This window comes from Bombyx mori, chromosome 22, assembly GCF_030269925.1.
Source record: "Bombyx mori chromosome 22, ASM3026992v2".
In the NCBI taxonomy this organism is placed as follows: Eukaryota; Metazoa; Arthropoda; class Insecta; order Lepidoptera; family Bombycidae; genus Bombyx; species Bombyx mori.
In genome coordinates this window covers 1,766,456-1,785,008 of record NC_085128.1, presented here as the reverse complement: position 1 = coordinate 1,785,008, position 18,553 = coordinate 1,766,456, and the positions used below count along the sequence as shown (strand labels likewise).

Below are 18,553 nucleotides of genomic sequence, written 5' to 3'. Positions count from 1 at the left end.
CCTGCAGTCTGGCAGATTTTTTTTTTATTGAAGTACCTACCGATCTTATACATTATCAAGGTGGTTGACGGCAATAGCTTTATGATGTTTTCTATTTTTTTTTTTTATTGCTTAGGTGGATGGACGAGCTCACAGCCCACCTGGTGTTAAGTAGTTACTGGAGCCCATAGACATCTGCAATGTAAATGCGTCACCCACCTCTAGATATAAGTTCTAAGATCTCAGTATAGTTACAACGGCTACCCCTCGAACCGAAACGCATTACTGCTTCACGGCGGAAATAGGCGGGGTGGTGGTACCTACCCGTGCGGACTCCCAAGAGGTCCTACCACCAGATGTCCATGAACTCCGGTAACCACTTAATACCAGATAGGACATTAGCTCGTTCGCTCAGCTATGGACCACAAAAGGCTTAATCCCGATCAAACCGTTTAATTTTTTACAGTTACCAAAGCGTACTTTTTATATCGAACCGAAATTATTTATTAGAACAATAGCCATTAAGCGATGCAATATCCATCCATCAGGTTTTTTCCTACACCATTGTCTTCATCGATAAGGCCTCTTACGCCGCAACTTTTTTAAGTTCTCTAAATAGACTTGCTAGACGTCCAGGCAAGAGAATAAAAATAAAACTTTGCTTTGATAATTCTTGCTTCAAGGAAAAAAGTTGACCTTTATCAAATAATAAATCTTGAACACGCTAAACAGATCCTTTACAAAAGACATTTCAAAATCACATTAAATCAAAGTCGAATAAACGCGACGCTCATTTAATTAGCGCTGACAGAAAGGGAACAAAAATCAATCTAGAATTATGAATTATTGATTCAATAGAAATGTATTGGCGCCATTTCACTTACCAAGCTACATAATGATTTGTTGACATCATCGGCAGCTGTGAAGTGTCTATTTAAAGGATTAATTAGTTAATTATGTGGAAATGTTGTAGTGCAAATGTAACCATTGCGATTGTAGAATTGTGCGTAGAATATTGATAAAGTTGTTTCCTTGTAGGAATGTGTCTAATTAATTAATGACCAGTGGCAAAGTAGTGATCGGCGGTAGTTTGGCTGTGCCTCTGATATTTCTAATAACTATTAACGTTGATGATTTTTTTCCTATCTATTCGTTGATAACCTAAGGGGCTATTCCATTGCATGGATCCATGGAATAGTCCTGGGATACGGGCTCATCCTGACAGAATTTGCTAACACTAGCCCTTGAAAGAGTAGTGCTTCGCAGACCCTACCACCGGATGGAAATTGTGACCCATTGAGAAGATCCGGTGAGAAACTTAATGGGAGGTTGAGGACCAAAAATACTAGAAATAATACGCCCAAAAAGATCTATCTATATTTACCTCCTAATTCTAAAATTGGCAAGTAACATAAGACGTCCCTATGAAGTACTTTTGCGGCCTAATCTCCGTGATCATGTAAATTAAAAGGTATTCTAAGCAACAGAAATTTTAAAAATGACAATTTCAAAAAAGGACGCGTCGTAAAATCGTAAGTGATGTTTTAATTATATCTAGAACTCGCGAAAACCGAAACAAATACTACATCAATAATGGGGATTGAATAAGAAGCGATTTACGCACAAGGAAACGACAAAAGGAAGATATCTTCTACCAAGCAGGTATTATTGCTCGGTAGACCAGAATTCCGAAAGGTTTTGCTCAAAACTTGCCTAAAAACAAGCCCTGGAAATGTTATTGATACCGATAATATATAAGCTCTTAGCGATAAGACCGCCAATTGTACTTTTTTTGTATCGCATTGTTTATTTATTTTTTTGGTGTACAATAAAGAATTCTCCCTCTCTCTCTATCTCTAACTCTCTATCTCTAATAGCTACCGATATAAATTTAAAGTGATGACCTAAAAACAAGGTATGCTCGTCAAACAAGAAACGATTGGAAAAAGATGCACGTGATACATTCGGACGAATGTTCCGACGCTATTAAATTCACACATTCTTGACAAACAACCTGGCATTAATTGCGACTTCTACATTAAGATATAAGAATAATGACGTGTCTGACACTTCTAGTTGGATAACAGGAGTCAAATGTCGAACGTGTGAAGATAAAGCGGGTATCGGTAGAGGCGTAACGTTGTTGTTGGGCAATATTAATGGAGTCGGGAACGCGTTTGGAAATGTGCGGTAAATAAGTATTTTTGTTCTTTAATAATCAAATGAAGAATACTGTTCTTTATATTGCGTGTTATTAATCTTGTTTTAAGTGGTTACGGTATCCCCAGGGTAAAAATGTAAATCATTTTGAGACATTCATGTTACAATGAACATCACAATCCACTTTCATGTCTAAATTACTGGTGGTAGGACCACTTGTGAGTCCGCGCGGGTAGGTACCACCGCCCTGCCTATTTCTGCCGTGAAGCAGTAATGCGTTTCGGTTTGAAGGGCGGGGCAGCCGTTGTAACTATACTGAGACTTTAGAACTTGTATCTCAAGGTGGGTGGCGCGTCTACGTTGTAGATGTCTATGGGCTCCAGTAACCACTTAACACCAGGTGGGCTGTGAGCTCGTCCACCCATCTAAGCAATAAAAAAATTAAAAAAAAAAAAAAATCTTATTTGTAGTGTCCCCTACTACAAAATGGGATACGTCTTTTTTATTTTTATTCCATAGATGGGTGGACGAGCTCACAGCCCACCGGATGTTAAGTGGGTACTGGAACCCATAGACATCTACAACGTAAATTCCGCCACCCACCTTGAGATATGAGTTCTAAGGTTTCAGTACAGTTACAACGGCTGCCCCACCCTTCAAACCGAAACGCATTACTGCGTCACGGCTGAAATAGGCAGGGCGGTGGTACCTACCCGTGTGGACTCATAAGAGGTCTTACCACCAGTAAGAACACGTGACTGCTTCGTGACAGAAAAAGCCGTGATACTGGTAAATTAGATTGGAAAAGGCCTCGAGGGTGCGACCCAATACGTTGGTCAGACCAGATCCGCACTGCTCTTGATTCCAGATTACACCACGCGCTTCACGTCGCCAGAAATAGAAGTAAATGGAGAAAAATCGTGCGAGAGAAATTGATATAGAAGGGTGTTTACGACCCTGCATTGAGGAATATGACGCAAGGAGGAAGATGAGGTGCCTGTTCATTTGTGTTTACTATATAACCTTTTTTTTATTGCCCTTGTAGGCAGACGAGCATACGGCCCACCTGATGGTGAGTGGTTACCGTCGCCCATGAACTTCAGCAATGTCAAGGGCAGAGCCAAGCCGCTGCCTACCGCTTAATGCTCTCCACAAGTCTCGTTTGAAGGTACGTGGTACGTGGCAAATAAGCCTACCTACAACTGGTAATTGTACCCATTATAATTAATATCATTAATTTTGATTTTTATTACAGAATATTCTTCTTTTGTCTTGGCAGTAATTTAGAAGACGAGTAACAAGTAATGTTCGTGTCTCGTTGTACCTATCGAATATATTAATTAATGAGTATACAATATGAATGTTGTAAGCACCGTTGACCGCTCACCAACAGGAGGGCCCTGTGTTCGTTCGTCAGGCTTCAAAAAAACGAAGAGTTTATTGGAGTATTCGACCCTTTTTGAGGCGTGTGTTTTCCCTTACGAAAAGAGAGAAGAAAGAAAAAAGTAGGCAGACGAGCATACGGCCCACCTGATGGTAAGTGGTCACCGTCGCTCATGGACGTCAGCAATGCTAGGGGCAGAGCCAAGCCGCTGCCTACCAGCCAAGCCACTGCCTACCAAATTTATCTAATTTCCCCGTCTCGTCCTAAATTACAAATTAAACTTGCGAAATCTAAGAAAGAAAGAATCGCATAATACAGCTTCGTCAACGCCTTAATAATAAATGAGTATTTATTAAATACAATAAATTGTTGTTCTTAAACTGCACCTAAACAGTGGCAATGTTCAATAAATCGAGATGGAATGCGAATAAAGTGGTGACAAGATTAACATAGCTCAGATATCGGTAGCAGGGCGTTGACTCGTTGTTATTAATAACAACGGCCGTCTGGTGTAGTAGTAAGTGACATGGTCACTACACAAGGGGGTCGCGGGTTTGAATCCCGCCAAGGGAAGATATTTGTATGATAAATATAAATGTCTTTTCCAGGGTTATGGATGTATATTAAATATATGTATGTGTATAATAAAAAATCTTACATTTATTTCCGTTATCTGGTACCTGTAACACAAGTTCTTTACGAACTTACCACGGGACCAGTTAACGTGGCGTGATTGTTAGTAAATATTTATTTATTTATTATTATTTATTATATCAACTGTGTAGTTTCAATTCACGTGTTTTAATTTGTAATAGATTTTTTTTTATTGCTTAGATGGGTGGACGAGCTCACAGCCCACCTGATATTAAGTGGTTACTGGAGCCCATAGACATCTACAACGTAAATACGCCACCCACCTTGAGATATAAGTTCTAAGGTCTCAGTATAATTACAACGGCTGCCGGCTTTTTTCAAATACATTGAGAACGCACTGTTTTTACAAATACTGGACTTATTTCTTTATTTTTTTTTATTGCATAGATGGATGGACGAGCTCCGTGGAGGATCCGTGTGGTGACGGAGTAAGAATACAATGTGTCACCACCCCTATACTATCCTAGGGAGTCGTAAGAACCGACTATGGGAATATGCACAAGACATCAGTGCAAGAGAAGGAAAACTCGAAATTAAACCCTGTACCAACCCGTCTAGCCAGCGTGGTACAGTAGGCTAAATACCTCCATGAATAGTAACAGAGAAACCAGGCCCCTAGTCCCCGGCGGCCCCGCTATTCCTGTCTACGGTAGCGGTCACGGTAACGGCGGGGTAGGGGGTGCTAAGAATCCCCGGCAGAGACACGGCTACCACCCCCAAAAACGACGACCACTGGCCCTGGTAACACACAACGTGCGCACTCTGAGGCTGGACGAGAAGCTTGTCGAGTTGGAAGAAGAGATGGACAAGTTGCGCTGGGACGTCATTGGTTTATCAGAAATCCGAAGACAGGGAGAGGATACGATAACCTTGCAGTCCGGCCACTTGTTCTTTTACCGAGAGGGAGAGCAGAAGTCCCAAGGTGGTGTTGGTTTTATCGTCCACAAGTCTCTCGTGAACAACATTGTATCCGTCGGGAGCGTCTCGAATAGGGTAGCGTGCCTGATACTCAGAATATCGAAACGATATTCATTGAAGGTCATACAGGTTTACGCTCCTACTCAGACACACCCAGACGATGAGGTAGAAGCTTTGTATGAGGACGTCAGTAGGGCCATACATAGCTCCAAAACACATTTTACTGTTGTTATGGGAGACTTTAATGCAAAGCTGGGTTGTAGAAGCAATGATGAGTTGAAAGTGGGTCAGTTTGGATATGGGCAGCGGAACTCCAGAGGACAGAGGTTGGCCGACTTTCTGGAGAAAGAAGGACTCTATATGATGAATTCTTTCTTCCAGAAGCCGCCTCACAGGAAATGGACCTGGATGAGTCCCGACGGTGTAACCAAAAATGAGATCGATTTCATCATGAGCACCAGTAGACAGATATTCAACGATGTCTCTGTGATCCATAGAGTAAAAACCGGAAGCGATCACCGAATTGTAAGGGCCATATTGAGTATTAATGTCAGATTGGAAAGATCGCGTCTGATGAAGTCCACGCTCCGACCACCAAATGCACATATTCAAAACCCCGAGAGTTTTCAACTCGAAGTATCTAATCGCTTCGAAGGACTAGACAGCAAGTTATCAGTGGATGATATCTACAGCAGGCTGGTGGAAACTGTCCATATGGTAGGGTCTAAGAATTTTAAAGCCCACCGCAAAAATAGACCTCAAAAATTATCTGACTACACCCGGAACCTCATGGCTAGCCGACGTTCTATGACACTCCAAACTTCTGAGGAAGCTGAGTCATATAGGCAGCTCAATAGACAAATCACGAAGTCCATGCGACACGACCTACGCTCCTTTAATACACAACGTATTAAGGAAACTATTGAGCGGAACCAAGGCTCCAGAGTCTTTGCAAGAGACGTGTCTATTGGGCAGAGCCACTTGACAAATTTGAAAACCGAAGATGGACGTGTAACGTCGAATGAGGCCGAGGTACTACGGGAGATAGAAAGATTTTATGGGCAGTTATACACCTCGATATCCAATGAGCCTGCAAGCTCGGTTACAGACCCTAGAGCCAAGTTAACCCGACACTATACCGAGGATATCCCGGACATCAGCCTGTACGAGATTAGGATGGCCCTCAAACAGCTCAAGAACAACAAGGCGCCGGGCGAGGATGGAATCACCACAGAGCTTTTGAAAGCGGGCGGGACGCCGGTACTGAAAGTCCTTCAGAAGCTATTTAATTCCTCCTTGCTCAAAGGGAAAACGCCGGAGGCATGGAACAGGGGTGTTGTGGTTTTGTTTTTCAAAAAAGGCGACAAATCCTTATTGAAGAACTACAGGCCCATAACACTGCTGAGCCATGTCTATAAGCTGTTCTCGAGAGTCATCACGAACCGTCTCGAACGCAGGCTCGATGACTTTCAGCCTATCGAACAAGCCGGTTTCCGAAAAGGCTTTAGCACCATAAACCACATACATACGCTGCGGCAGATTATACAAAAGACCGAAGAGTATAATCGGCCCATATGCTTGGCGTTTGTGGACTATGAAAAGGCCTTTGATTCTGTCGAAACTTGGGCGGTCTTTAGATCTCTCCAGCGATGCCGTATTGACTATCGGTATGTCGAGGTGTTGAAGTACTTGTATAATAACGCCACAATGTCAGTCCGAGTACAGGAGCATTGCACGAAGGAAATCACGCTTAAAAGAGGAGTTAGACAGGGAGATGTCATATCCCCGAAACTGTTTACCGCTGCCTTAGAGGATTCCTTCAAGCTTCTGGAATGGCAAGGATTTGGCATCAATATAAACGGCGAATACATCACACACCTTCGATTTGCTGACGATATAGTAGTCATGGCTGAGTCGCTGGAAGATTTGGGACAGATGCTCGGAGACCTCAATAGAGTTTCTCAACGAGTGGGCCTTAAAATGAATATGGATAAAACGAAAATCATGTTCAATGTCCATATTAAGCCCACCGCAGTTACCGTTGGGAACTCTACTCTTGAAGTTGTAGACGACTATATATACCTGGGACAGGTAGTCCGATTAGGTAAGTCCAACTTTGAGAGAGAGGTCAGTAGGCGGATCCAACTCGGCTGGGCAGCGTTCGGTAAATTAAGAAATGTGTTCTCGTCCAAAATCCCTCAGTGCCTAAAAACAAAGGTGTACAACCAATGTGTGTTGCCAGTGATGACTTACGGTTCCGAGACGTGGTGCTTCACAAGGGATCTTTTCAGGAAGCTTAGTGTCGCGCAGCGAGCTATGGAGAGGGCTATGCTTGGTATTTCTCTACGAGATCGAATCAGAAATGAGGAGATCCGTAGAAGAACCAAAGTTGCTGACATAGCCCGTAGGATTAGCAAGCTGAAGTGGCAGTGGGCTGGCCACATAGCGCGAAGATCGGACGGCCGATGGGGCAGAAAGATCCTCGAGTGGAGACCACGTACTGGCAAACGCAGTGTGGGACGGCCACCTACCAGATGGACCGACGACCTGGTGAAAATTGCTGGGTCACGTTGGATGCAGGTGGCAACGGACCGGCCGCACTGGACATCAGTTGGAGAGGCCTATGTTCAGCAGTGGACAGCAGACAGGCTGAAATGATGATGATGATGATGATGGACGAGCTCACAGCACACCTGGTGTTAAGTGGTTACTGGAGCCCATAGACATCTACAACGTAAATGCCCCACCCACTTCGAGAACGGCTACCCCACCCTTCAAACCGAAACACATTAATACTTCACGGCAGAAATAGGCGGGGCGGTGGTACCCACCCGTGAGGACTCACAAGAGGTCCTACCACCAGTAAAGCTTTAAAAAATTAGCTTATTGAATTAAAAGTTTATGTTATCAATGTATTCTGTAGTAATTAAATTCTTTGTAACGATGATATTCACGATGATGAGGATTTGTTTATGTTGAAAGAAATTCACGGTACACCTGGTTATCGAAAGCCTCAGATATCATACAGTAAAACCCGCCACTCATCTCGAGAGAAGTGGAAGTCTCAGTTGAGATAAATACCAGCCACATCATCATTTAAACCTAAACGCTGACTGCTTTACGCCAGAAATAGGAAGCACCGTATTCTGATAAAAAAACAAATCTTAATGCAATAATTATGTTTGCAATACAAAATACACCTTTTCAATCACACGTTTCATTGAATCTCTGATCTAAATTTTGGCTGCCTAATTCAGCGATCAGTGGTGACGACTTTAATATAGGGGGTCATGCTCGAAGCCTAGTACCTTCGTGTCAGGCTTATAGTCCTCATAACACTCATGTTTACTGATAATAGGACCTATTGTGAGTCAGGGCGGGTAGGTACCACCACCCTGCTTATTTCTACCGTGAAGCAATAATGCGTTTCGGTTTGAAGGGCGGGGCAGCCGTAATAAATATACTGAGATCTTAGAACTGATATCTCAGGATGGGTGGCACGTTGTAGATGTTTATACTTCAGTAACCACTTAACACCAGGTGGGCTGTGAGCTCGTCCACCCTACTAAGCAATAAAAAAATAAATTTATATTTTATCTAGATGTGAAATGAATTGGATATATTAATTAGCGTGCTCGAACATTCACCGCGCTTAAGTAGATTTGTATTGTGTTGGACTAAGTTTAAGGTAAAAATTAGCTCACTCGATTAATAAAATCGATATAATTATATAGAAAAAGTACAATGTAATTCAGTAACGATTGATCAGAGTTCAATGTCTGCATGTGGTCTGCATGCCAACTGTTTTAGGGTTCAGTGGTCCAAGGGCGAATGCTCCGTGAGGGGAATAAATTAGGGTAGGAATATTGTTCACTCATATGAAGTATTTGACGGACGTGATATAGTTTTGAAAGTCTATTTATGTTTTGTAGTCAGTTAGGTTTTATTTTCTGTAAATGTCTTTTATTTGAATTTAGTAAAATCATTCATTGAATTAAATAGGTAAGTAAATAGGTTAAGTGCTATTAATTAATAAGCTAATCATTTTATGAAATAAAAGAAAATATTTTCATACCAATAATTGACACCTTAGGTACATGAATTTGTTTATGTCCAGGAATAACTCGTTAATGGCGGGATTTGCCATAAATTTTTTGGGATAATTTTTCAGAATTACTATGTTAAAAACTTGGCAAGGTAATAAATGATGGGAGTGAGAAAACCACAAATATCATGATTTACTTAATCCATCTTTTTTTATTTATTACTTAGATAGGTGGACGAGTTAACAGCCCACTCGGTGTTAATTAGCTATCGGAGTCCATGGACATCGACAACGCACGCAAATTCCGTCACGCACTTTGTGATATGAGTCCTAAGTCTCCGTCTGTGTCAGTGCTATTTATCGGTTATAAAGAACAATTGCCCATCAAAGCTAAAAATCACAATTAATTCCGGATTCATTGCTGCGAGTATCCGTTAAGTTTCTTGCTTTCTCGAGGCTGCCTTGACATTGGTGGCTATATTGACATCGGTGGCTATATTGACATCGGTGGCTATATTGACATCGGTGGCTATATTGACATTGGTGGCTATATTGACATTGGTGGCTATATTGAACATTGGTGGCTATATTGACATTGGTGGCTATATTGAACATTGGTGGCTATATTGACATTGGTGGCTATATTGACATTGGTGGCTATATTGACATTGGTGGCTATATTGACATTGGTGGCTATATTGACATTTGTGGCTATATTGACATTGGTGGCTATATTGACATTGGTGGCTATATTGACATTGGTGGCTATATTGACATCGGTGGCTATATTGACATTGGTGGCTATATTGACATTGGTGGCTATATTGACATTGGTGGCTTGTGGTGGCTTTATTACAGTATTGCTATCCCTTGCACCTTTCTCATTACTTTCCAACAATGGCTTCAGTCAGTGATCAAAATTATTACAAACTAACAATGTACGGAACTTAAGTTTATTTATATTAGCTATTGCCACTTAGTTGCCGTGAAACGATTTCATAAAGCCTCTTTTGTTTGACTTATAAGGATTACTATTGGCAGAGTAAGTAACATGAAGATATCCAAGTAAGGAATTCGTAGCATCATTCAGCCCTTTTCTGCAGTAAAACAAAGATGGCACTCTAGCCGTCGTCTTATTCCAGGTCATGAATATCGCCACCCACCTTGACATGCGAGGTCAAAGGTTTTTAATTTTTTTTTATTGCTTAGATGGATGAACGAGCTCACAGCCCACCTGGTGTTAAGAAGTTACTGGAGCCCATAGACATCTACAACGTAAATGCGTCACCAACTCTGAGATATAAGTTCTAAGGTCGCGAGTATAGTTACAACGACTGCTCCACCTTTCAAACCGAAACGCATTACTGTTTCACGGCAGAAACAGGCAGGATGGTAGTACCTATCTATGCGGACTCACAAGAGATCCTACCATCAGTAAAGTCTCACACAATAAAACCTTAAAATGCATAATTAGTGCACAGCTGAAATTAGGGGGGCGATTATGTCACGTGGAACTGACTTGGTAGATATTCTTTTGCTGCAAGCAGTAGAAATTGGCAGTCATCGTACCCTAAAAAATAAAACGTCCGGTGCATGAAATGACGCGACAATATTGTTGAAATTTCGCATGTAAGTACAATTTTTTCTTATACATAAAAATAGCTAAAATACGAATGTAAACTTATGTTCACGATTGGCTTCCACGATTAAGGATTAACAACGTGTAATAAAAAATCAAATGCGCAATAATTGTGTTTTGCGTAATTACTTAACACCAGATAAGCAATGAGCTACATCTGTCTGCATAATTTAAAGCCTAGTTGGTTTTCAGAAATAAGTTCGTAATAGGCGTTATTTTAATATCACTTAGAATTGTAACTTCAATTGGAATTGGGCCATTTGGAATTGTCTTAACGTGGGTGGTAGCTTTGGCGTTGTTATGCCTACACACTCCAGTAATTATTAAATTAAAACAATCGAATTAAAAGTCAAATTAATTAAACACGGTTTCGTAAACGTTCTTTGAAATTCATAAAAAAATAGTATCCTTTTTATTTATGTACGCTAAATATAATAACTATATTTTTCGATACTGTAACGATTTGCTGACTTTTTGCTGCTGTGTTTAACGTCGATAGCTTAATGATAGGGCTACGAGAGATATTATCTTTATTGGTCGTTCTATAAATTGTTCAATTTATTATAATTGAATTACAGTTTCGAATGATTTATACACTACTTGACCTTTTTTATCTGATGTAAAAATATTTGGGCTAGGCCACCGGCGTTGGTCTAAATAACCTTTTACGAAGCTTACAACCGAAAAACTGAAAGATATCATGATTCTAGAATATGTATGGACATAACAAATGTGTATATTGATAGTAGATAGAATGGCTGGATGAAACGACCCTGGGTAGGTTCATCAAGTTGCATGTATCTAGATTTACTTAAATAATAACATACTCCGTAAGTTATTTGTAGTACTAACACAGTATGAGAATATGATGTCTCGAAATAAAAGTATTTTTTTTATGTTATAAAAAAGTTGTTGATCAAAAGTCATGACAATGCAATCTGGTCCTCCTTCGGTTGCTTCCACATTACCCGCACACGGGTAATGTTGTCATGTTGTTTTGAAGAAAAGCTATTTTTTTAGTGTTCAACCTTTTTTTAAGCTAATTTATCGAAATTAAATTAAAAAAGCCACGATGCCGCCTTATAGATTTAGATATAATATCAATTATATAGTTTGCAATTAATAGTCTGTCGTCGTTATTAGAACAATAACGTCATAAGTAGAACAGGGACAAAATAACCCAACCTTTAAATGCCATGTATTTAATATAATCTAGCTCTCTCGGTTTTGCCGCCTGTTTCATCTAAATCACACACCGGCTTAGATCACTATTATAAAGAGCAGGTAACGAAGAAGCTATACTCTAATTATCTCTTGTAAATATAAAAAAAACTTAATGTGTGGTGTCGTGGGACACCGGATAAGAACGAAGTTCCTTATTATAAAAATATTAATTTTAAGTTCTATTCGAGGTATATAGAAAATAAAACTGGAGGTTTCGCAACAACCCACAGTCATTCGGTAACGTGCGAACTTATTGTGGTACACTTCATTCACGGTTGTTTGCATAAGAGTTAGTGTATTGCGCAAACGAACGCTCTGAGATCGTGGTCAATGAATGATAAAAAAATATCTTATTTTTTGTACGTTATTACTAAGTTAAGTCATACACTGTGTGCATTACTAATAAAAATATTACGTTACGGACGTTTTTCCTGGTTAGGGTAGCCCTTCGTATCGTCCCATAAGAAATTTCGTCTCAAAAATGGCTTAATCACAATGGAAACATCTCAAAGTACTTTGTAGATAATGTATTATCTAGCGGACAAAATCGCCCGTGCAAAGCTAGTAATATTAAACAATACCAAGTCACGAAGGAACTTACCATTAATAGTTTCATTATTAAATTGTTTACGATCATTGCATATGAACCCGAGCTTCGACTCCGTGATACAATTAACGCGGTTAACACAATGGGATATGGAAGGCCACACGACCGTGTTAATTACTATGCAAAGTAACCTATATACGTACTGCTTGGAAATATGAAGGCCCTATGTAATATTGTTTCATTACAATCTTGTGATCGCTGGTTTTTATCGGCAGACAATCACAAAGCCCATCTGATATTAAGCGACTATTAAATCCCATTGATACTGCATCGCGAATGGCGGTAAGTACCTTGGGAGGCAAGATTCAAATCTCTAATGCGTTGGTAGTATATTGACTCTAGCAGTATTCAAATCGAAGTGTAAAATTAATTCGCTGTAGAATCGGGTGTTACCAGCTCACGGCCTACCTAATGCAAAGTGGTTACCCATCCATCTTGAATCCGTCGCAATTTTAATTGTATGGTACCGTGATAGACAAGACCTTCATATAGGCTGGGCCTAACCGCCACGGTTATTACAGGCTTATAAGTTGACTTACTACCAGTTATTAGATATATTATAATTTTTGCTTTTCTTTTGGTTTTATTGGACGATGTTAACGGTTTATTGTGAATATGTGTGAAGTATTGCAAAAATCGTAGCGTGGTTAGGCCTCCCACAAGGTGGGCCGACGACCTATTGAGGTTCGCGGGGATCCGCTGGATGCAGGCAGCGCAGGACCGGTCTTTGTGGCGAGGCTTTGGGGAGGCCTATGTCGAGCAGTGGACGTCCATGGGCTGATAGGAAGGATTGCAAAAATCGGTACTTACACTTACGGGCTGCAAACGTCTACATAATGGAATCGATACGAGTACACTTGATGTGTTCAACCCTGCAGAGACAGATAGAGCAGAGATACATAGAGATGGAGGTGATACCGAATATTGCAGCAAGCAGTCCTTATCACGTTTACAAAATGGAGTTACAAAGCAATTATACAGAGTACATAAAATATCCTCTTACCATCTATCTATATATATAAAAATGAATTGCTGTTCGTTAGTCTCGCTAAAACTCGAAAACGGCTGGAACGATTTGGCTAAATTTGGTCTTGAATTATTTGTGGAAGTCTCGGAAAATGCTCGGAATTAAATAAAAAAGTGTGTGTGTCCGCTCCGACGCACGACTGGAGTTTACTGGATATAAAAAATTAAACGAAACAATACGAGAAATAGTTCTATATTACGACAACACGATACACTACAGATTATTAACAAATTAACGAGACACAAAACAAACGACTAACAAATATATGAAAATACAATAATGAGAGAAACGCGCGATCAGTACGAGGCTTTGTGGCGGACTGCCGGCGCAGCAGCCCGGCGTCACCTGCGATAACGCGGCCGCGCGTTGGCTCCTGATTGGCGCGCGCACGCATCACGCAATCAGGAGCCAATCAGGCGCATAACGCATTTCGTGTGACATGCTAGTACGATTTTGGTCCCCATAATTTTCATACCCCGGGCCTATATATGTAAATCGATTCTAAAGGAGTAAACTCCAAAAAAAACCTTAAAGCACGAAACCACACTAAAAGTAAATCTTACTTTATGAGAAGCACTCATCAAATTCAATCGTTATAGTTTCCTTGTATTAAATGATCAGCCGATTATTCTGATATTAATTGGAACCCAAAATTTAGATTCAATATCGAGTTACACGTAACGATGTTAATAGAACATAATTTTGTTTAATTCAAAATTGCTTGCCGGATTTTACTACGATCTTTATTAAGTCAATTAATTGTAACATCGACAATTATAATTTCTCGTATTGTTTCGTTTAATTTTTTATATCCAGTAAACTCCAGTCGTGCGTCGGAGCGGACACACACACTTTTTTTTATTGCTTATATGGGTGGACGGGCTCACGACCCACCTGGTGTTAAGTGGTTACCTGAGCTCATAGACATCTACAACGTAAATGTCACCACCCACCTTGAGATATGAGTTCTAACATCTCAATATAGTTACAACGGCTGCCCCAGCCTTCAAACCGAAACGCATTACTGCTTCACGGCAGATATAGACTGGGTGGTGGTACTTACCCGTGCGGACTCTCAAGACGTCCTACCACCAGCTGGGGAACAAAATAGTGTTGTGCTTCGTAGATTTTTATATTTCTCACGAAGATATCCAGTTGTGTTCAATGAGAACTAAAGGTTCAGAGGACGATGGTTTCTTTTATAGCAGACGAGCTATTTACAGAGGAGCGTGAATGTGACACACTAGCAGATGTGACGTCAAGATCCCAAATGTGGTGGTGCAGTAATTAGCGGCCATGATTTTAGCACTGAGGGTCGTGGTTTCGATTCCCATATCGGGTAAACATTCGCGTGATGAACAGGTTTGTTTGCTCTTTGTCTGGGTATGTATTATCTATATATGTATATATTTAAACGTATATAGATTTGTATGTCTGTATCTGGTATCCATAACACAGGGAATCTTAATTTGGAGCAGGTGATCGTGGGTGATTTGTTACCAGTTTTTATATAGTTATTTTCCGGTTTTCGATACTTCAAGCCGTAAAACGCACAACTTCGTGGCAGAAATACGTGGAATCGCAGCTAAATACCATGACCAGGCTGGTTCACAACACTTCACCAGCCAAAATCTCTTCGCTAAGACTGTCAATACGCCCCTTCGCAAACCCCTAATGAACTTATGTACGTTTCTAAACTATCTTAGATGACCTTTACCGTAAAATCCAAGCACAAAAAAAAACTCCAAAACACAATGGGCCAATACATATTCGTAATTAATCTTTAAAATACCTTCACGTCTTTTGAAGGCATCAGATAAATTACGGAACAATCAAATCTGTGTGACTTGCATATTCTGCGCACAAAGATTACGAGATGTAATTAACATTTTTTTTTATCACGTCGATAGATATGGTTAGTTTTTACGTTGATTAATTGCTTAATGTGATAAGGAGAAAAAATGCTTATTGTAATATCACGAAGACAGCGCACGGAGCCCTGTAACTCTTTGGTAAATAAATCAGAACACCTTTTTTATATATTACTAGTTGAGCCGGCAGACTCGATAAAGCGATAAATAAAAGACCTAAACTTTTGAATAAAATAAACTTAAAACAAAGAAAAGGAATCCGTCCGACGGGGGACACATCAAAGGAAAAACAAAATTATTATTTTTATTTAATTCCGAGAATTTTCATATTTATCTACCTTTAAAACCATCTCTGGACTTATACAAATAATTCAATACCAAAATTAACCAAATCGGTCCAGCCGTTCTCGATTTTTAGCGAGACTAACGGACAGCAATTTATTTTTATATATATGGATTTACATATTTAAGCCTCCGCTTGTGATGGATATTTTAATCTACGCTATGTACTTGCAAGGATTGTCCTTTTAAAATACAAATGAAAAGGAAATTAAAAAAACACTTACAAAACTTCATTTGGAAAACACAGCACAGAATAATACACTAGCTATAAAGCCGTCTCTTTTATACCAGTTGAATCGAACACGCGCGCAAGTAAAACAACGCTAGTAAGTATTTGCTCGTGAGGTCACGGGTATTGTTAGCGGGCGCTCGTCAAGGACTGGGTTAGTGTATAGACGTGTCCTATAAGAATTCGTGGTAAGGCACTATGAGTCCGCGCTGTGGTTTATGACGAAAGGAAGATCTTCTACCGAGCGGGTGATATTGCTCGGTAGACCGACGGTCCTAATGTATTTTTTTGTTTATTTTTTTGAATTGATGGATTACCGGTGGCCCGGAGGCCTTTCCAATTTCACCAGGACAGGTGAGTGAACAAAGGCCAGACAGGAGGGGTGGGACAGTTACCCGGCACCTCCGAAGTAGATCCAACAACTCAAGCTGCTTCACGAATGAATCCACTACCGGACCGGAAACGCGACCCGCTGAGAAGATCCGGCGAGAAACTCAGCGAGCTGATTCATGGGTTAGGTTGCACGTCGAACTCTTGTACCAAATGTTGTTGATCGGAACTAGTATTTAAGCAAGCTTACCTTGAAAATATCGTAAGCGAGATTCAGGCATCCGTCAAATATCTTGTGTTGTATGATGGCTACCCGCCACACGCACCGTATCACAGTTCTGCCAAAATTCCATGAAGATCAATTTAATTGCAATCAAGAAATTTCATGCGCTCGATTCCTACTTTCACTCTTAAGGTCTAGTGGACAGCGATTTTTTTATGGGTGCGAGGAGGGCTGGAAGCCTTATGCGAGGTTTTCCCGCTTAAGAGGCGCTGATGCTGGGAGCAGATTGCAAGCCCATAGCTGTTTTTTTGGACTCTGCCCATCAATGACTCCGTTGGAGCTGTCTCATCCGACATTTTACTGGTAGTAGGACCTCGTGTGAGTCCGCGTGGGTGGTTACCACCACCCTGCCTATTTCTGCCGTGAAGCAGTAATGCGTTTCGGTTTGAAGGGTGGGGCAGCCGTTGTAACTATACTTGAGACCTTAGAACTTATATCTTAAGGTCGGTGACGCATTTACGTTGTGGATGTCTATAGGCTCCAGTAACCACTTCACACCAGGTGGGCTGTGAGCTCGTCCACCCATATAACCAATAAAATATATATAAAAAATTTGATCTTCATCCAAGGTCAGAGACTCTGGCAGTGTGAAGATTGAAGAAAGAAGTGCAATTAACACTACAACAAACCTCGAGAAATGTATTAGTCATCAGTGTTAATTTGTACTACGCTACTGTCTAATTGCTTCTTAATACGATATCTATCTTTGAATTCCCAATATTTAGGATTGTTGCAAGGGCTATAAGGATCACCGGTAGACTGAAGACTGCGGTTAGGACCATAGAATCAGACAATTCTGTCTTTCGTCCTTCTAGTAATTTTTTGAGTGTCATCGCTAGAACTAAATCACTCGTCCCCACAATATAGACATGTAGTATCAACTGTTTTTTTCAAACACAGTGAGTACGCACTGTTTTTACCAATACTGGACCTAGTAAAAATAGTGCGCATAACTTAGTACTAGACCTTAGATCTTAGAACTCTTCTTTCTATGGGCTCCGATAACCACTTAACACTAGATTGGCCGCGAGCTCACCCATCTATATAACCAAAAAAATCAATCACGGCGCGAGCTTACAGAGTGTCCTGCCATTGATTGCAAAAAATAGGCTCGTTTTATTTACACATAGATAAACCTTTATTGTGAAAATATATATTCCCCTATGTTAAGTGACAATCATGAACTCGCCCTCTCATAAGCGGAATTCAAACTACTACTGGACTGGCATGTCATATTTAAAAAAAAAACAATTAATTCGTTCAACCTTAAATACGCTCTTCTACAGCGTCTGTGTATAATGTATAGACACTTCGCGCATTCCATGCAGCTACTGTCTTCTAAAGACTTTTATTCTCTTTCATTCATCTAAGCGTAGAAATAAACACTGATGTCAGAGGTGAATAGACCAGCTCTTGGACAATAAAGTGTCCCATTCAAAGTGCGATAAAGAAGTTTTATAGAAGATCGAGAAGAGTAAGAGATGATGAAGAAACGAAATGTTTGCCGCCTTATAGTACACGAAGATGAAGTTCCCAGTCGAGCAACTGTCAAACCAAAAGGTAAACGTCCACAAATGAAATAATAATCATAAGACTAAGTCGTTATAGTTTAAAGGATAAGATGTTCGGTGCATTCGTATCAAGCGATACAACGGTGGTCGAATCCCGCAGGCAAATGCAATTTTTTCTAATATGATACGTACTAAGCATAATAATATGTTCACAAATTCTTTCAATGGTGAAGAAATAGTATCGTGTAATGAAAATCAAATCCGCAAAATTATAATTTGCGTAATTACTGGTGGTAGGCCGTCTTGTGAGCCGGCACAGGTAGGTACCACCCTGCCTATTTCTGCCGTGA

General features: G+C 40.4%; 1 protein-coding gene across 2 annotated transcripts in view; it reads right to left on the bottom strand.

Annotated features, from left to right (window-relative positions):
* The window catches only part of LOC101743390 (netrin receptor UNC5C), a 183,008-nt gene extending 166,788 nt beyond the window's left edge, over positions 1-16,220 (bottom strand). The window contains exon 1 of one of the 2 annotated variants that reach the window (XM_062674848.1): positions 16,075-16,220. The gene's annotated coding sequence lies outside the window, so the exon portion shown is untranslated. The remainder of the gene's footprint in view (positions 1-16,074) is intronic. The other variant, XM_021347035.3, reaches the window with a different exon arrangement.
* Positions 16,221-18,553: the final 2,333 nt, after the last annotated feature.